The following is a 15,618-nucleotide window of genomic DNA, read 5'->3' on the forward strand; positions in this document are numbered from 1 at the left end:
CCCACAAAACGAAGACTCTGGGTATTTCTTGATATTCCTCATTTTATTCCGATGAAGTAATAAAATAGGTACTTGGCATCGTTTTGTGATGATTTTGGAATACTTTCAATAAGACATTTGAGAAATAATTGGAGGTCTTCGTTTTTCGGGTCTACTGTCTTTGTTTTGTAGACACCTATATAGGGTGTCTACAAAACGCAGACCCTTGAAAATTTCACAAGGAGACGCCCAAAAAATGTCTTAATTTTGATTTTGTGACAGCCTAGTGTATTATCATCAAAATAAAAGAGAAAAAAATAAGGGTCTTCGTTTTCGGGTTTTCGGTCTTCGTTTTATAGACATCTCTGCTGTTGGAGGCATTCTGTTGAGGCCTTATGCCGCGAAGCAGTTAAGTATAAGTTTATAATTTTATTACGATGAAAATATTGTTTGATCGTGCTTTTTAACGTCTGGGTCTGAATAATGACCGTACTAAACGAGCAACGTAGGCCTACAGATGTTTGTTTCTCAGTGTATTACAATAACGACGACAATGAAAATGTGTTTTTTTTTTTTTATTAGTGCTTTTTAATATTTAAGCATAATCCTACGATAATTGGAAGGTTCTCAATATTTACAAAACAATGGGCATGTTGTTTCAGTCAGAAACGATCAATATTGAAAGAAGTGCAGTGAGTTAACTGTGTTCATGTTCTCATGACTAGGCTTATATGCAGATATTTTATATTTTTACATCGTTTTAGTAGGCATCATTTTGTCTTTACTTAAATAAAAAGTGTACAGTACAGTCAACTATTCCATCTGTCTTATTGGTCACCACATTAAATATTTTTATAGAAGGATATTCATGAAAAACTTCATAAATTGAAACTGGGTGGCCAAGTTTGATGACCTAAAATATAGGATCACCATAATAGGAGAGAGGGGGTGGTAAAATTTATGCTATTTTAAATGTTATTTTTATGTATAAGTTTAATTAAATTAACAATAATTCAAAAATTTTCAGTCTTGTAATAATATAAAAATGTATATTGTATAATGTTTAATGTATTTATCTCTTTTTTACACCTTTTTATGTAGTATTTTGTATCTTTTAAACTTTCCACATCTCAGAATTCAGAAGTTAATACATTACTGTCAGTCTGAAAATACAAAATACTATTTAATAGTTGTTCAATTAAAATGCACACATGTCTACGGTTTGTCCTTATCCGAGAAGACTTGCTCCACCTAAAGGTGAGCATGTATTTAAATCAATGCAAAAATAAACAGGTGATTGAGTTGATACATTGAATTGATACATTTACTGTCAGTCTGCAAATAGGCCTAAAGCGCTAAATAGGCCTTTTTGTTCAATTAAAGTAAAATTCCACTATGTAAAACTAAGGAATTTCGCTTGATGCATAAAGCTAGGGTATGACAATTTGGGGGTTTCAAAGGCTTATTTAATCGATTTTAGAGCCTTCCAATATGTAGAAAATACATATACATTTTTCCCTGAGCCCCGCACCCTACCCCTTTGGCGCCACACCTGTGGCGCTCCTACTTATTCATCAAGCCCCAATTTACCTTCACCTCCCCCTCCCACTCCATCATCCCCATTTCAAGACTCCTGAATACACGTGGAGGTCGTGAGGGTGGGATAGGCTGATATTTTTCCGACGTGAGAAAGTTGGGAGTTAGTGGCATTCCAGAACAATCGCATGGGGCTTGGGGAACTCCTGGGCAGGAAACTCTGACAATTTAGCGTTTATTTACAGAATTCATTTTGAAAAGAAGTTCCTTCTTTGCTTTGCAAAAGTAGTCTCGAAAAGAAGCCCATCTCGAAAAGAAGCCCATCCAAATTTAGCAAAAATAAATAAAAAAAGAAGCCCAGGGCTTCCATTCGAGGTTTTACGATACCCTAGAGTCAGGGGACATTCATATTAAGGTGACACTTTTTTGGTCCTGAAGGTGTTCCCCTATAATAGGGGTTCTACTGTAATTTTATTTATATTGTCAACAGATGGGTGTGTTCTAGCTAGGATATGAACTTTCCTGCATTCTCAGAAGTTATGGCGATGGTGCTGAAGAGGATGATGATGACTTTTTAAAACCAATCTGTATCTTTATTCTGTGATGTTTAGAGCTGTGTCGAACGATGGACCTACGATAAATAAGGTGAAAGAAAATTATATTTTTGACGAAAACGAACTGAGCGGATACACATTTATTTAAAATGGCCCTTTTAATAATTTTAGATATTTTAACGCTCGTCTATCGTGGACCACTGTATGGGCATAATTTTCCTAGCTTCGCAGTATCTTAGCTTACAATAGTGGAATATTTTAATTGAACAACAATCAGTATTGTATTTGCAGACTGACCGTAAATGTATCACTTCTATGTATCAAATCTATCACTTGTTTTATTTTTGCATTGATTCAAATCATGCTCATACAAGTCTGCAACGACTGAATCGTGATACCCACAGAGAGCAGCTGATCGTTTATGCTCACACAGACTTGAAAATAGCGCATTTCAATAGAACAATTATTAAATAGTATTTTGTATTTTCAGACTGACAGTAAATCAAATTTTAGAATATACTATCAATCACTTGTTTTATTCTTGCATTGATGCAAATACAAGGCCAATACAATTGATAGTACATTCTGAAATTTGATTTACTGAAATTTGATTTACTGAAATTTGATTTACTGAAATTTGATTTACTGAAATTTGATTTACTGAAATTTGATTTACTGAAATTTGATTTACCTAACGGCTGCCCATATTATGGGCGGCCATTAGGGTCAATATAGAAAACCCAGCAAATAGAGGACAAACTTAACAAAGGACAAACTCAACAAATAAATGACAAACTCAACAAAGGACAAACTCAACAAACAAAAGACAAACTCAACAAACAAAAGACAATTTAAACAAACAAAGTACAATCTCAACAAATAAAAGACAAACTCAATAATCAAAAGACAAACTAAAAACAAATATTTTTCCCATCCAACAAACTACAACCAACCATTAGCAGACACCACACCAGTGAGAAAAAAAAACAGTTTCCCATTTAGACATTAACATACAGACTTGTAGCGTCTCTACTATTTGTATTTAAACCGCAATAATTCATTTATAAACCTTACTCTATGTATTATACTGTATTATTACTATATTCAGCATATAAGGTCGACTAAGGACAGCAACCGTTTCCTTATGGTACCAGGAACATAGATGACCAATAAGTCATGAATGTACCATGGTTAACTTATCCCACTTTTATTAACTAAACAATGACATCATCTAATCATCCTTAATTGTTATTGGTCAAGTATTACCTCATCTTTTGAATCATCCCAAATATAGTAAGGAGTGCTACCCCAATATAACACAGCATTCCTATTACTATTTACACTTCTCACATTGTTCTCATTCGGATTACTACCTCAACTGTACTTTTTGCAATATTTTATCTGGTTTAATTTCATCACTAGCCAAGTGTTTTTCACTGGAAATAAATTATATTACATCTATTCAAGTTAGTTTGTTGTATTCTTCCCGTTGCCCCATACAAGGACTAAATTGGTGACCCCGACGTGAAGATGAAACCAAGTTATTTAAACGTATTACAGCAACAAATCCAACAATTAACTTGTAAATTGGAGGCAATTGAAACAACCATCCGAATCAGAAGTGAAAGTCGCGGACGCAGTGTCGTAACGATAGGGCCGGGGGCCCTGTGTATTTCTGAAACTGGAGCCCTTTTTGGGTCCGGTCACCAATTCCATCGTGGAATTTTAGATGTGAATTGTTATTCTAAATGTTTTTAACGACGAATAAATGATATAATATGGATCCAGAAAATTTAGACTAGTGAGGGACTTTCAAAGTAAGAGAGTCTATACCACCTCAGACCACCATGGTTGGGGCTAAGGTAAGAAAATTTATGAATATGGCCAATTTAGATGGCCGGAAATGGCACTTCACAGACATAAAATTGTGAATATAATTTTCCTTTTATCTCCAGTTAAAAATATTTTGACAAATTTAGTAGCAGCTCCCCCCCCCCCCCACTCTTTATTCCGCCACTGGATATAATATAATAGGCCTATATTTACCTGCGTTTACTTTTTAGCTGTTGCTTATCATTTTTGTATCTCTACTGAGATCCAGCCATCGTTGTTTTCCAGTATTTTGCCTTTTAATCTAAAATAAATACGTCTCCTTCCTTACCCACCCACCATGTTTTCAAAAGTACAATATGCTGTAAACTACTTTTGTACGAAGGTGACAGCAAAATTCGGCAAACTGGGTTGTCATGATTTTGGTGAACTGGATTCGGTGAACTGGATTCGGCAAACTGGGTTTTAGCAAAACGGCCATGGACACGGCAAACTAGGTTTCAGCAAACTCCATGGGTTTCGACAAACTGGTCGAGTACGGTACTATTAAAAGCAAGTTTCGTTTTCATACTTACATGCCCACGATTGGGTGCCTGGATCAACAAACTTGACAGTAGCGGAGCTGGAAATTCATTACAAAGAACGCTAAACAATATTAAAAAAATAATTTGTTCAAATGAATGATGGTTCAGATACATTCCTTGTTATCTAATTCACATGCCAGGCCCAGTGGCTTATCTAGGATTAAAGAATGAGGAGAGGATGGCTAGGTAGTGTTAAGAAAGGTTGTTTAGATGGGGGTTTTCGGGGCCTCCCCAGATATTAAAGGCCAACTCAGACAGCTTCGTACAACGCAGCCCGACGCGATTTGTTGTCGCATCGGGTCTATGTGAGTTAAACGCACACAACAAATCTCAGTCTGGAATTTTTAAACTTTTATTTATTCTTACTAATATATATATATAGATGGAGGCAATACAACAAAGACAAGGCCCGACAATGTGTTGTATTACTTTAATAAAAAGACAATCATAAGCGATATAGAAGAATATTAAAAACATTAAACATACACAAAAATCTAAACAAATTAAATTAAGGCAGATACACAGGCCCACCCATATGAAATACATGTAGCCAAAATGAACAAGTAGTCATTATTTAAGTCACAGTAATGCCATAAAGTTAACTTGCATTAAGAGATTGGATGTGCTCAGAAATCTGTATTTTAGCTCTTTTTGGCAAATTATTCAAAATTTAGGTCCAGTTGAAAATACAGATTCAGTCTTATGAATATCTAGTCGATAGTTATTTTTATTTCTATTATACCCATGAATACTTTTATGATCAGTAAAGATATTGTTTTGCAATTTTAATATTTTATTCACATATCCTTTGTTTGCTTTACCCCATAGCATAATCCCATAGTTAATGTGTAACAAAAAATAAGGGAATAGTACAGTTATAGTAAAGATTTCTCTGGTAGGAAATGCTTCACTTTATTTAACACACCGATATTTTTAGAACACTTCTTCTGAATGTTCTTTAGGAGTACGGTACCTTACCTGCTTTTCTCAATATTAAAATCAAAACTCTTTGCAGAGTTCTTTATTTAATTGGATGTGCTTAGAAATCTGTGTTTTAGCTCTTTCTGGCAAATTATTCCAAAATTTAGGTCCAGTTGAAAATACAGATTCAATCTTATGAATATCTAGTCGATTGTTATTTTTATTTCTATTATACCCATGAATACTTTTATGATCAGTAAAGATATTGTTTTGCAATTTTAATATTTTATTCACATATCCTTTGTTTGCTTTACCCCATAGCATAATCCCATAGTTAATGTGTAACACAAAATAAGGGAAGTACAGTTATAGTAAAGATTTCTCAGGTAGGAAATGCTTCACTTTATTTAACACACCAATATTTTTAGAACACTTCTTCTGAATGTTCTTTAGGAGTACGGTACCTTACCTGCTTTTCTCAATATTAAAATCAAAACTCTTTGCAGAGTTCTTTATTTAATTGGATGTGCTTAGAAATCTGTGTTTTAGCTCTTTCTGGCAAATTATTCCAAAATTTAGGTCCAGTTGAAAATACAGATTCAATCTTATGAATATCTAGTCGATTGTTATTTTTATTTCTATTATACCCATGAATACTTTTATGATCAGTAAAGATATTGTGTTGCAATTTTAATATTTTATTCACATATCCTTTGTTTGCTTCACCCCATAGCATAATCTCATAGTTAATGTGTAACAAAAAATAAGGGAATAGTACAGTTATAGTATCAGAATCAGAAACCAGGCTCAACGATAAAATTATACATCCATATCTTGATGATTATACATTCCACTCTAGTGCAAGGATTAACAAACAAGGGGGTGGTGTCGGTTTGTTCGTGAGAAATGATATACAATATACACTAAGAAATATTTAATGTTACCCAAAGAGGTATGTGATTCGTTTTTTATTGAAATTATTACCAGTAATAGGAGAAATGTCATTATAGGTGTAATTTATAAACCACCAAATATTACTGTTGAATTGTTTTCAAATAATATGGAACATTTACTCATAAAAATAAATTCCGAAAATAAGAGATGTAACCTAATGGGGGATTTTAACACTGATTTGATAAAATTCGACTGTCATGATCATATTAATTATAGTTTCTTAAATCTTATTATATCAAATTCATTTTTTCCAACTATTTCAAAACCCACCAGAATTACTACTCATAGTGCTACTCTAATCGATACTTTTTTTACTAACCAATATGATTCCAATATTGTGTCGGGTATACTTATATCTGACATTTCCGACCATTTACCTATTTTTTGTATTGTTGAAAATGATATCTATAATTCTACTGTTGAAACTAATACCGTACACCTTATTATTGTATTAAAGATATAAATCCATTCAGTAATGAGCTATACCAAGAAGATTGGTCTGCCATTTTTAATTGTAATCCTAGTTCATCACTTGACTTCTTTCTTAATATTTTTTTCAAAATTCATGAGAAATACCTGAGTGTACATAATTTACAGAAAAGAAAGAAATGTAAACAACCCTGGATGTATCCTTCACTTGCTAAATGTAGCTAACATAAACATAAGCTGTATAAGGCATACATGAAGACTCAGAATAGCCAACATAAATTGGCATATAAGAAATATAATAATATTTTTACAATTTTGTGTAGAAAAGCTAAGAAAAAATATTATATTGATAAAATAGAAAAAAGTAAGGGAAACCTTAAAAGTTATGGAATGTAATAAACTCTGTGATTAACCCCGGGAAAAAAGTTATGAAAGAACCGAAGATTTTAAGGATTGGTAATGAAATCATACCGTAAGTGACAGAGAATCTATATGTGAACATTTCAATACATATTTTGCTAAAAATCGGTTCTTCAATAAATAACTCTATGTCGTTCTGTAATGTAAATCCTCTTTCCTACCTAACAAACCAACCACTTTCTTCTTCTTTTATAAATCCTGTTTCTGAATCTGAGGTATTTAATGTTATAAATGATCTTGATTCAAATAAATGTTCTGGATACGACCACCTAAATGCTTCTGTTTTAAAACAAATTTTTACCAACTATCCTAAAATAATTAACTTTTGCTATAAATGCCTGTTTTTCCTTAGGAATTGTTCCAACCCATTTTAAACTTGCAAAAGTAGTCCCTATTTACAAAAAAAGGTGATGCTGACTTGTTGTCAAATTATAGACCTATATCGATCCTTCCACTATTTTCTAAGAGTCTTGAAAAAATTATGCATACCAGATTATACAATTACTTAATTAAATATAATCTTCTAAATAATCATCAGCATGGATTCAGAAAAGAACATTCAACGTGCCATGCCCTTCTTGAACTTGTAAACTCCATATATAATTCATTTGAAAAGAAAGAATTTTTATTAAGTACGGTACGTTTATTGATTTAACTAAGGCATTCGATGTAGTAAGCCACGACATCTTACTTTCAAAGTTATTTCACTATGGTATTAGTGGTGTTCCATATGAATGGTTCAAAAGTTATCTTGAGAATCGTAAACAATTTGTACAGATCGGTGCTTGTAAATCATCGACAAAGGAAATAACATGTGGTGTGCCACAAGGATCTGTGCTTGGTCCGCTGTTATTCTTAATATACGTAAATGACCTGACATGTGTTAGTGACAATCTACACGTTGTTTCCTTTGCCGATGGTACCACATTATACTATTCTAATGAAAATATTGATGAATTGTATAGAACATTCAACATTGAACTACACAAGATTTGTGCCTGGTTCACTGCTAACAAACTTTTAATAAACGCTAGTAAATCAAATTACATGCTGTTTCATACTCATCGTAAAAATTCTAAATTCTAAATTCTCTTTCTTGGTGTTGTAATTCATGAACATTTAACCTGGTCTAAACGCTACTAAATCAAATTACATGCTGTTTCATACTCATCGTAAAAATTCTAAACTATAAGGCATTAACCATAATCTCTTTCTTAATAATACCATTTAGAACGTAAAACAGAAACCCTTTTTTTGGTGTTGTAATTCATGAACATTTAACCTGGTCTACTCATCAAAAACGTATTTCGAGCAAAATTTCAAAATATGTTGGGATTATAAATAATACTTCTTGATTTATACAACTCTTTCATTCTTCCACACATACAATATTGTAATATAATTTGGGCTGCAGATTATTCTTCAAATCTTATGAAATTATATAAATTACAGAAACGTGTTGTACGAATTATTTGTGTATCCCCTGCTATGTCCCATAGTGAGCCCTTATTTAAGAAACTGAATGTTTTAAATATTTTTGATCTTCATAAAATCCAGGTCTTATCCCTAATGTACCAATATAAGAATCACTCATTTCGATTTCAAATATCTTTTGCACAGGTAATACAATTAATGCATATAATTTCAGAAAAACAAGAAGGGTAGACTAGACACTCCTTTTGCAAGACTTACAAAGACTTTTTTGTTAAATTCTATGGTCCAAAATTATGGAACGAAATTACAGATGAAATCAATTGCTGCAATAATTTACTTTTATTCAGAAAAAATTTAAAAAAGAATATCTTTCAAATTATGCAGATATAATTTAAATCACATGCTCTATAGCGTTCATTTGACAAAATTTTAATTAAGAGAAACATAATCTGATACGAGATACATTTTGCATGTTGTTTATTTATATATTTATTTAACAAATATTAATTTATATATATATTACATTCTCTTTTGTTAAGGGATCATTTTGAGACAAGTTTTTAACTTCTAATCTGATTCCTAAATCGTAATTTATAGCTACTAATTGTTTACTTTCACATATTTCGATTTGAATAAATGTTACTGAAGAATTATAATTTGCCATTAATCTGCAAAGGTCTTTCTAAAATGTAGTAGTATTCAGTATTATGGTTTAATACAGAAAAAAAGGAAAATTCTACTTTAATTACGAGAAGAGTGCCATTTCCGGCCATATAGAGTTGCCATAATAAATGTTCATACCTCAGCCCCCAACCATGGTGGACCAGTACCTATCATCTGTGAATGTCCCTCTCTGGGCCCCTCTACTTCGAATTCCTGGATCCGTCACTGGTTTAGAATATTAATCCTGTATTATGGCAATACTTGCAGTATTTGGCCGACTTGGCTTCACAGACCATGGAGGTATAAAATCCATGCACAGACTAATGTAACTGAAGATAATTGGGCGGATCAAGAGGGATGATGTCTCTAATAAGATATGGGAAGGGTAACAAGACAGAAGACAGTAATTTAATACAGGAGTGCCTTTTTCTTATTTCTCTATTCTTCCTGCATTAAGTGGACGCATTTAACTACTCTTAGTCTCGCAAAAAGACCTCCAAAGTTGCGAGTTGGTATAATATGCAGCATATAGACCTTATTTACTCAAATATGGGTAACTATTTCAATACTCCATATATTGAACCAGCGCTTGGTCTGTCAGACCACCATGTTATTATATGCAAACCCAAATCTATCATAGCTACAGCCCCTCCAGCAGTACTCACCCTGTCTCTTATACACATCTAGATGTGTATAAGAGACAGACATTATACTATATTCAACAAAATCATGAATATTAAAATCAATTCTGCCATAGAGACACTTCATAATAAAAAGAATACTTAACTTACTATTACTTGGTTGCTTTTCAACTTGGTTGCTAATCAATTCTGCCATAGAGACACTTCATAATAAAAAGAATACTTAACTTACTAATACTTGGTTGCTTTTCAATATACTGTATAATAATAATAATAATAATAATAATAATGTAATAATAATGTAATAATAATAATAATAATAATAATAATAATAACAACCTAATGAAATTGCAATATTGAATTTCTATTATGTTCAGGTTGTGCAATCTCTTGTATGTTTTCGTGAATTTGACTCTTTTTTTTTTTCTGCCTGTTTCTTTTTTGTTCTGTAAACCTTTGAGATTTTTTTTTTTTTTTTAAAAATTTTATCGTATTTTAAACATTTTTTAAATTTGTATTCTGAATTGATTCTATATATATTTATACTGTATGATGTTTTTTATTGTAAATTCAACTATGTTTACTTAGTTGCTAAATAAATAAAGAATTTGAATTTGAATTTGAATTTGAATTTGAACATACCTCCTATTGTAAATAATTAGGCCTATATCCGCATTTCACACAGTTGATTGACATTTATTACGTACGCTTGAGTCAACTTTTATTAGGCTACATTACGAGTTTTCCATAGCAATTTCAAAAGTGTACAAGCACAAGATAGTTTTTAAAAAAAATCAAACGGACATACAAATGTGGATCCATTGTACGACACTTTTTTTTAAAAGCGAGAGAACGAGGGTTTTTCTTATTTTTTTAATATTGTTTTTATTTCAAACATATTTATACAGGATTAAAACATATCAGGTGGTTGTTAAAGCCTATTTTTCATATGGTCCTGTTCAAACTTATACAAGGGTCATAAAACCAATCGATACGAATATTTTATTTTTAAACTTTAATGGTTTAATAATCATCTATCAAATAGGAAACAAATCAATTGTATAAATAACACAATCTCAACCAAAATGTAAACATTGGCGTTCCTCAAGGCAGTGTACTTGGTCCTATTTTGATATTACTTTTTATAAATGACATTTCGCAATCTATTCCTTTCTCAAGCCGCAGCATTTTTGCTGACGATATTGTTGTTTATAAAGCGGGTAAAACTATTTATGAAGTTAATGCAGACCTTCAAAAAACGATGGATAGTGTTAAACAATGGTACTTCGATAACTATCTTGCCCTAAATTCAATCAAAAGCAAAGTAACGTTATGTAAATGTAATACAGTCTCACAAGAAGATAAACTGAAAATTAATATTAACAATAATCCACTAGAACAAGTCAAATGTATTCGTTATTTAGGTATCCAACTTGATAAAAATTTGTCATGGAATGATCACGTTCTTGAAATACACAAAAAATTAGGTTCACAAAAAATCACTATTAGATCAATTTTATAAAAGCACTATACAATCAACAACTGACTATGCACTATCTGTCTGGGGAATTACAACTGAAAAAAAAAATTAAAAAAAACATTATCAAATGAATTTAAAAAGATGTGCACGAATAATAGCTTGAAATTTTTGATTACATTAATTATAGGGGGTGGTTTAATAAGAAGCTTAAATTGGCAAAGCTTGGAAGAAAGGAGGGAGTATACCATTAACTGCCTAATGTATAAATGCGTACATAGGGCTGGCCCCGACGAGGCTAACGGATGATATTGAATTGATGATTGATTGACACACACATAACACCCTCAAAACTAATACATTAAATATTGTTTTTAAAACTAATTAAACTTGAAAAAATGTGCACGTCGTTTAAGGTTGCAGGTGCAAGATGCTGGAACTCACTCCCTCTTGAATTACAAAATGCCCCAAGTATTAATAATTTCAAATCGCGATTTAAATTAAAATTCTTTAATTCTAATTAATCACACATTCTTCGCAAGGTCTTTACATTGTTTTTGTAAATATTTTTATTACGTTTCCAGGACCATTTGCAAAACAGTGCATAAAACTCTGTAATTCTATATTGGATTATGCTACTGAAACGTATTCCTGGTAAAATATGTTGTAAAAAAAATAAAAAATAAAACAAATATTTCAATAAATGTTAAATTCGAATAAAAAAAATTGATGATAAAAGTGTGCTGACACTATTTTACACGATCGTATTTATGTCATCCAGAATTATGCTCACTCAATAGCAAGAATGAGTTTGTGTTAACTTGTCGTCATAGAAAGAAATATTTAACAGTGAACAATAAGCTTCAATAACATAATAAACAATCCGACTCCCTGATTAGCCATTTTAATTATAATCCCTAGATCGCACCAATAAACAATAGGCTTTGTAACATAGCAATTTAGTTTGACTTCCTGATTAGCCATTTAAGTTACAAACCCTGGGATATTGTGCCATTCATGTTTTACAATTCGCCTGATGAGTGTGGCCCTGTGTGGTCATATGAAACAGATTTGTAGCGATTAAAGATATGAAGTAACCAAGTTCATCTATTATTGTTTTATTTCTATTAAGCTCTATCTGAGATATCGAGCACTCTACGTCATAGATAATCTGGAATTGAGGCATGCCTCTAAAGTTTAGTTTTAGTGATAATCCGTGCAACACCACGGATTCAGTTGTTCAAATTAACTGTCAGCTTTCCGAAGGAGAAACCAAACTTCTATCCCGAGGACTCAAATTCTGCCCAAAACCGAGGCAGGCTGACCCACAACAACTATCTTTGGATCTGGAAGCTTTCTTCCGACGTTTAAGATGCCGTGAATTTTTCGCCGATTCCGACGGCAACACCACGGATAACACGGGCAATGTTATCAAACTCAAACCAAAAAGTACCTGGAATCCTCCTAAGGATCGTTGCCCAGCTTTAGAAACTTGCATTCAGGCCATTGAGGAGGACGTTAAAAACCACGCTCCTAGTGCAGATTTCCGCGACAATCTCACAAAAAATGAGAGGCAGGCCATTGCCAATTTGCGTCAGCGTGATAATATTATCATCAAACCAGCTGATAAAAGCTCTGCCACTGTCGTAATGGACATTAAATTCTATGAAGAGGAGTCCTTAAGACAACTAAACAATTCTCTTCACTATCGAAGGCTCACAGAAGACCCCACTCCGGAAATTTCTAATGAAGTGGAAAAATCTGTATTTAAGATAGTTAAAAAAGGTCCCATCGATCCCAAAATGGACCCCATCTGATCCAGGTCGATCCGGCACCAGGACGTTTCTATGTCCTACCCAAAATGCACAAAGCAGGCCATCCTGGCAGACCCATCATTTCGGGCAACGATACTGCTACAAAAAAAATCTCTGAATATGTGGATGATTTATTGAGACCATGTTGTTGCTCTCCCCTCGTACATTCAGGACTCCACGGACTTCATCCGTAAAATTAACCAAATTTCAAATTTACCTAATAATACTGTTCTGGCTACACCTGATGTTTCGTCATTATATACTAATATCCCTCATGAAGAAGGTGTTAATGCGTGCATTTCAAATTACAAACAAGTTCGGGGCAAAACCCCATCTAAATCACATCTACGTGAACTTATCATGCTGATTCTGACCAATAATAACTTTGTTTGCGGCGACGGTCATTACCTTCAAATTCATGGCACAGCGATGGGCACTAAAATGGCTCCATCTTTTGCTAACTTATTTATGGGACAATTTGAAGCCAATTTCCTGTCCCTACAGCCCAAGAAACCAGATGTTTGGTTTCGTTACATTGATGATATCTTCAGGATCTGGACCCATGGTGAAGATAGTTTGGATACGTTCCTATTGAACATTAATTCGGCTCATCCCACAATCAAATTCACTGCTAACAAATCCACAAGCAGTGTAGATTTTTTGGACATCACCGTGACCATGGAAAATGGTACACTCAAAACTGATCTCTTCCGTAAACCCACAGATAAGCATACCTGCCCCCTTGCAGCTGTTATCCCCCGCACTGTACAAAAAACATTCCGTACAGCCAAGCATTGCGCATGAGACGCATTTGTTCTTCGGATTTAGATTTTCAGAATCGCACAGAAGAGCTATCCGGACATCTCCGGAATAGAAATTATCATCGAGGACCCATCCAAAATGCTGTGAAAAAAAGCAAAGGACATACCTCGTGCTCAAACGTACAAACCACGTCAGCGATCGACCAGAGTGCCACTGGTCACTACCTATTACCCAGGTTACCACCACTAAGGGCTATAATTGAGAAACATATGCCCATTCTACAGAACACAGAACGTCTTAGGTCTGTTTTTCCGGATACACTGTTCATAGCCTATCGCAGACCACCTAACCTTCGTGATATATTAGTACGATCTAAATTCAAGAGGCAAATTAACTCTTGCCACAGCCATAATTTGGGTAGTCATCTTTGTGGTTCATCATGCAAAACATGCTCCTTGCTTGATTCTACACAATCATTCAGCAACCAAACAAACCACATATTTCGGATAATGCAATCAATTAATTGCCTCACCAAAAATGTCATTTATCTCATATATTGTAATATTTGTGGTAAACAATATGTCGGAGAAACAAAAAACACTCTCCGTATGAGAATGACACAACATAGATCAGCTATCAGAATATCTAAGCTTGATTAACCAGTAGCTGAACATTTCAATTTAGCTGGTCATTCAATTTCCAATTTCAGAGTAATTGCAATTGACCATAATGCCAATTGGAGCGACAAAAATCGCAAAGATAAAGAAAATCACTGGGAACTTTTACTTAAAATCACCACACCAGTTGGACTCAATATTAGGAACGTTCTTCCAGTACACTAAATTAAACCTTTGGCATTCCAATTTATTCTGGATAAATCATTTGTCTTATTTATTGAGGCATGCCTCTAAAGTTTAGTTTTGGCATTCCTGTTTACTTGTTTAAGCTGTTTATTTTAATCCCACCTAGCCTATTGTTTCTAATCATCACTTTATACTATCTGGCTTTTTCAACCCTCACTCACTCGCCACTGAGGAAGGATTAGTGTTGTCCGAAAGCTCTGGTTCTATTTCTGGCTGTTTATAATGAATGGTTTATTAACAATAAGCTTACTGTAAATACAAACAAGACAAAATACATGATGTTTAGTGGGAAAAATACAATTTTTGACTCTTCAAATATAGTGCTAAGGATTGGTGATGATATTCTTGAAAAAGTTACGCAGTTCTTGGGAGCCATCATAGATGAAAAGTTAAACTTCACAAGCCATGTAAATACAATTGCAAGTAAAGTATCTAAAATACAGGTGCTATGAATATTTTAAAAGCTTTTCTACCTTTTCAAGTACTTCTCATCATTTATAAATCACTCATACTGCCAACTCTCACTTATGGTTTATCAATATGGGGCTCGGGAAATAAAACTAATCTTAATAGAATTCATAGGCCTACTTCAAAGAAAGGACAACTCACACTGAGGAATAATAAATGATATTGCTTCTAGTATATTTACAACTCATAGCTGTTTTTTATTGTTGTCTTTCTATATTTTATTTATCGAAGTAAACGTGGAATCTTCTTCTTCTAATATATATATATGTATATTGCATTGTATATATAT

At 33.2% G+C, this 15,618-nt stretch overlaps 1 protein-coding gene across 1 annotated transcript in view; it reads left to right on the forward strand.

Moving 5' to 3' along the window:
• LOC117105979 (hyalin-like) overlaps window positions 1-15,618 on the forward strand; it is a 29,300-nt gene that overhangs the window by 10,692 nt on the left and 2,990 nt on the right. The window lies entirely within an intron of this gene.

The sequence above is a fragment of the Anneissia japonica genome, unplaced genomic scaffold, assembly GCF_011630105.1.
Source record: "Anneissia japonica isolate Jap-2015-1 unplaced genomic scaffold, ASM1163010v1 scaffold284860_len1800451_cov186, whole genome shotgun sequence".
Lineage (NCBI taxonomy): Eukaryota > Metazoa > Echinodermata > Crinoidea > Comatulida > Comatulidae > Anneissia > Anneissia japonica.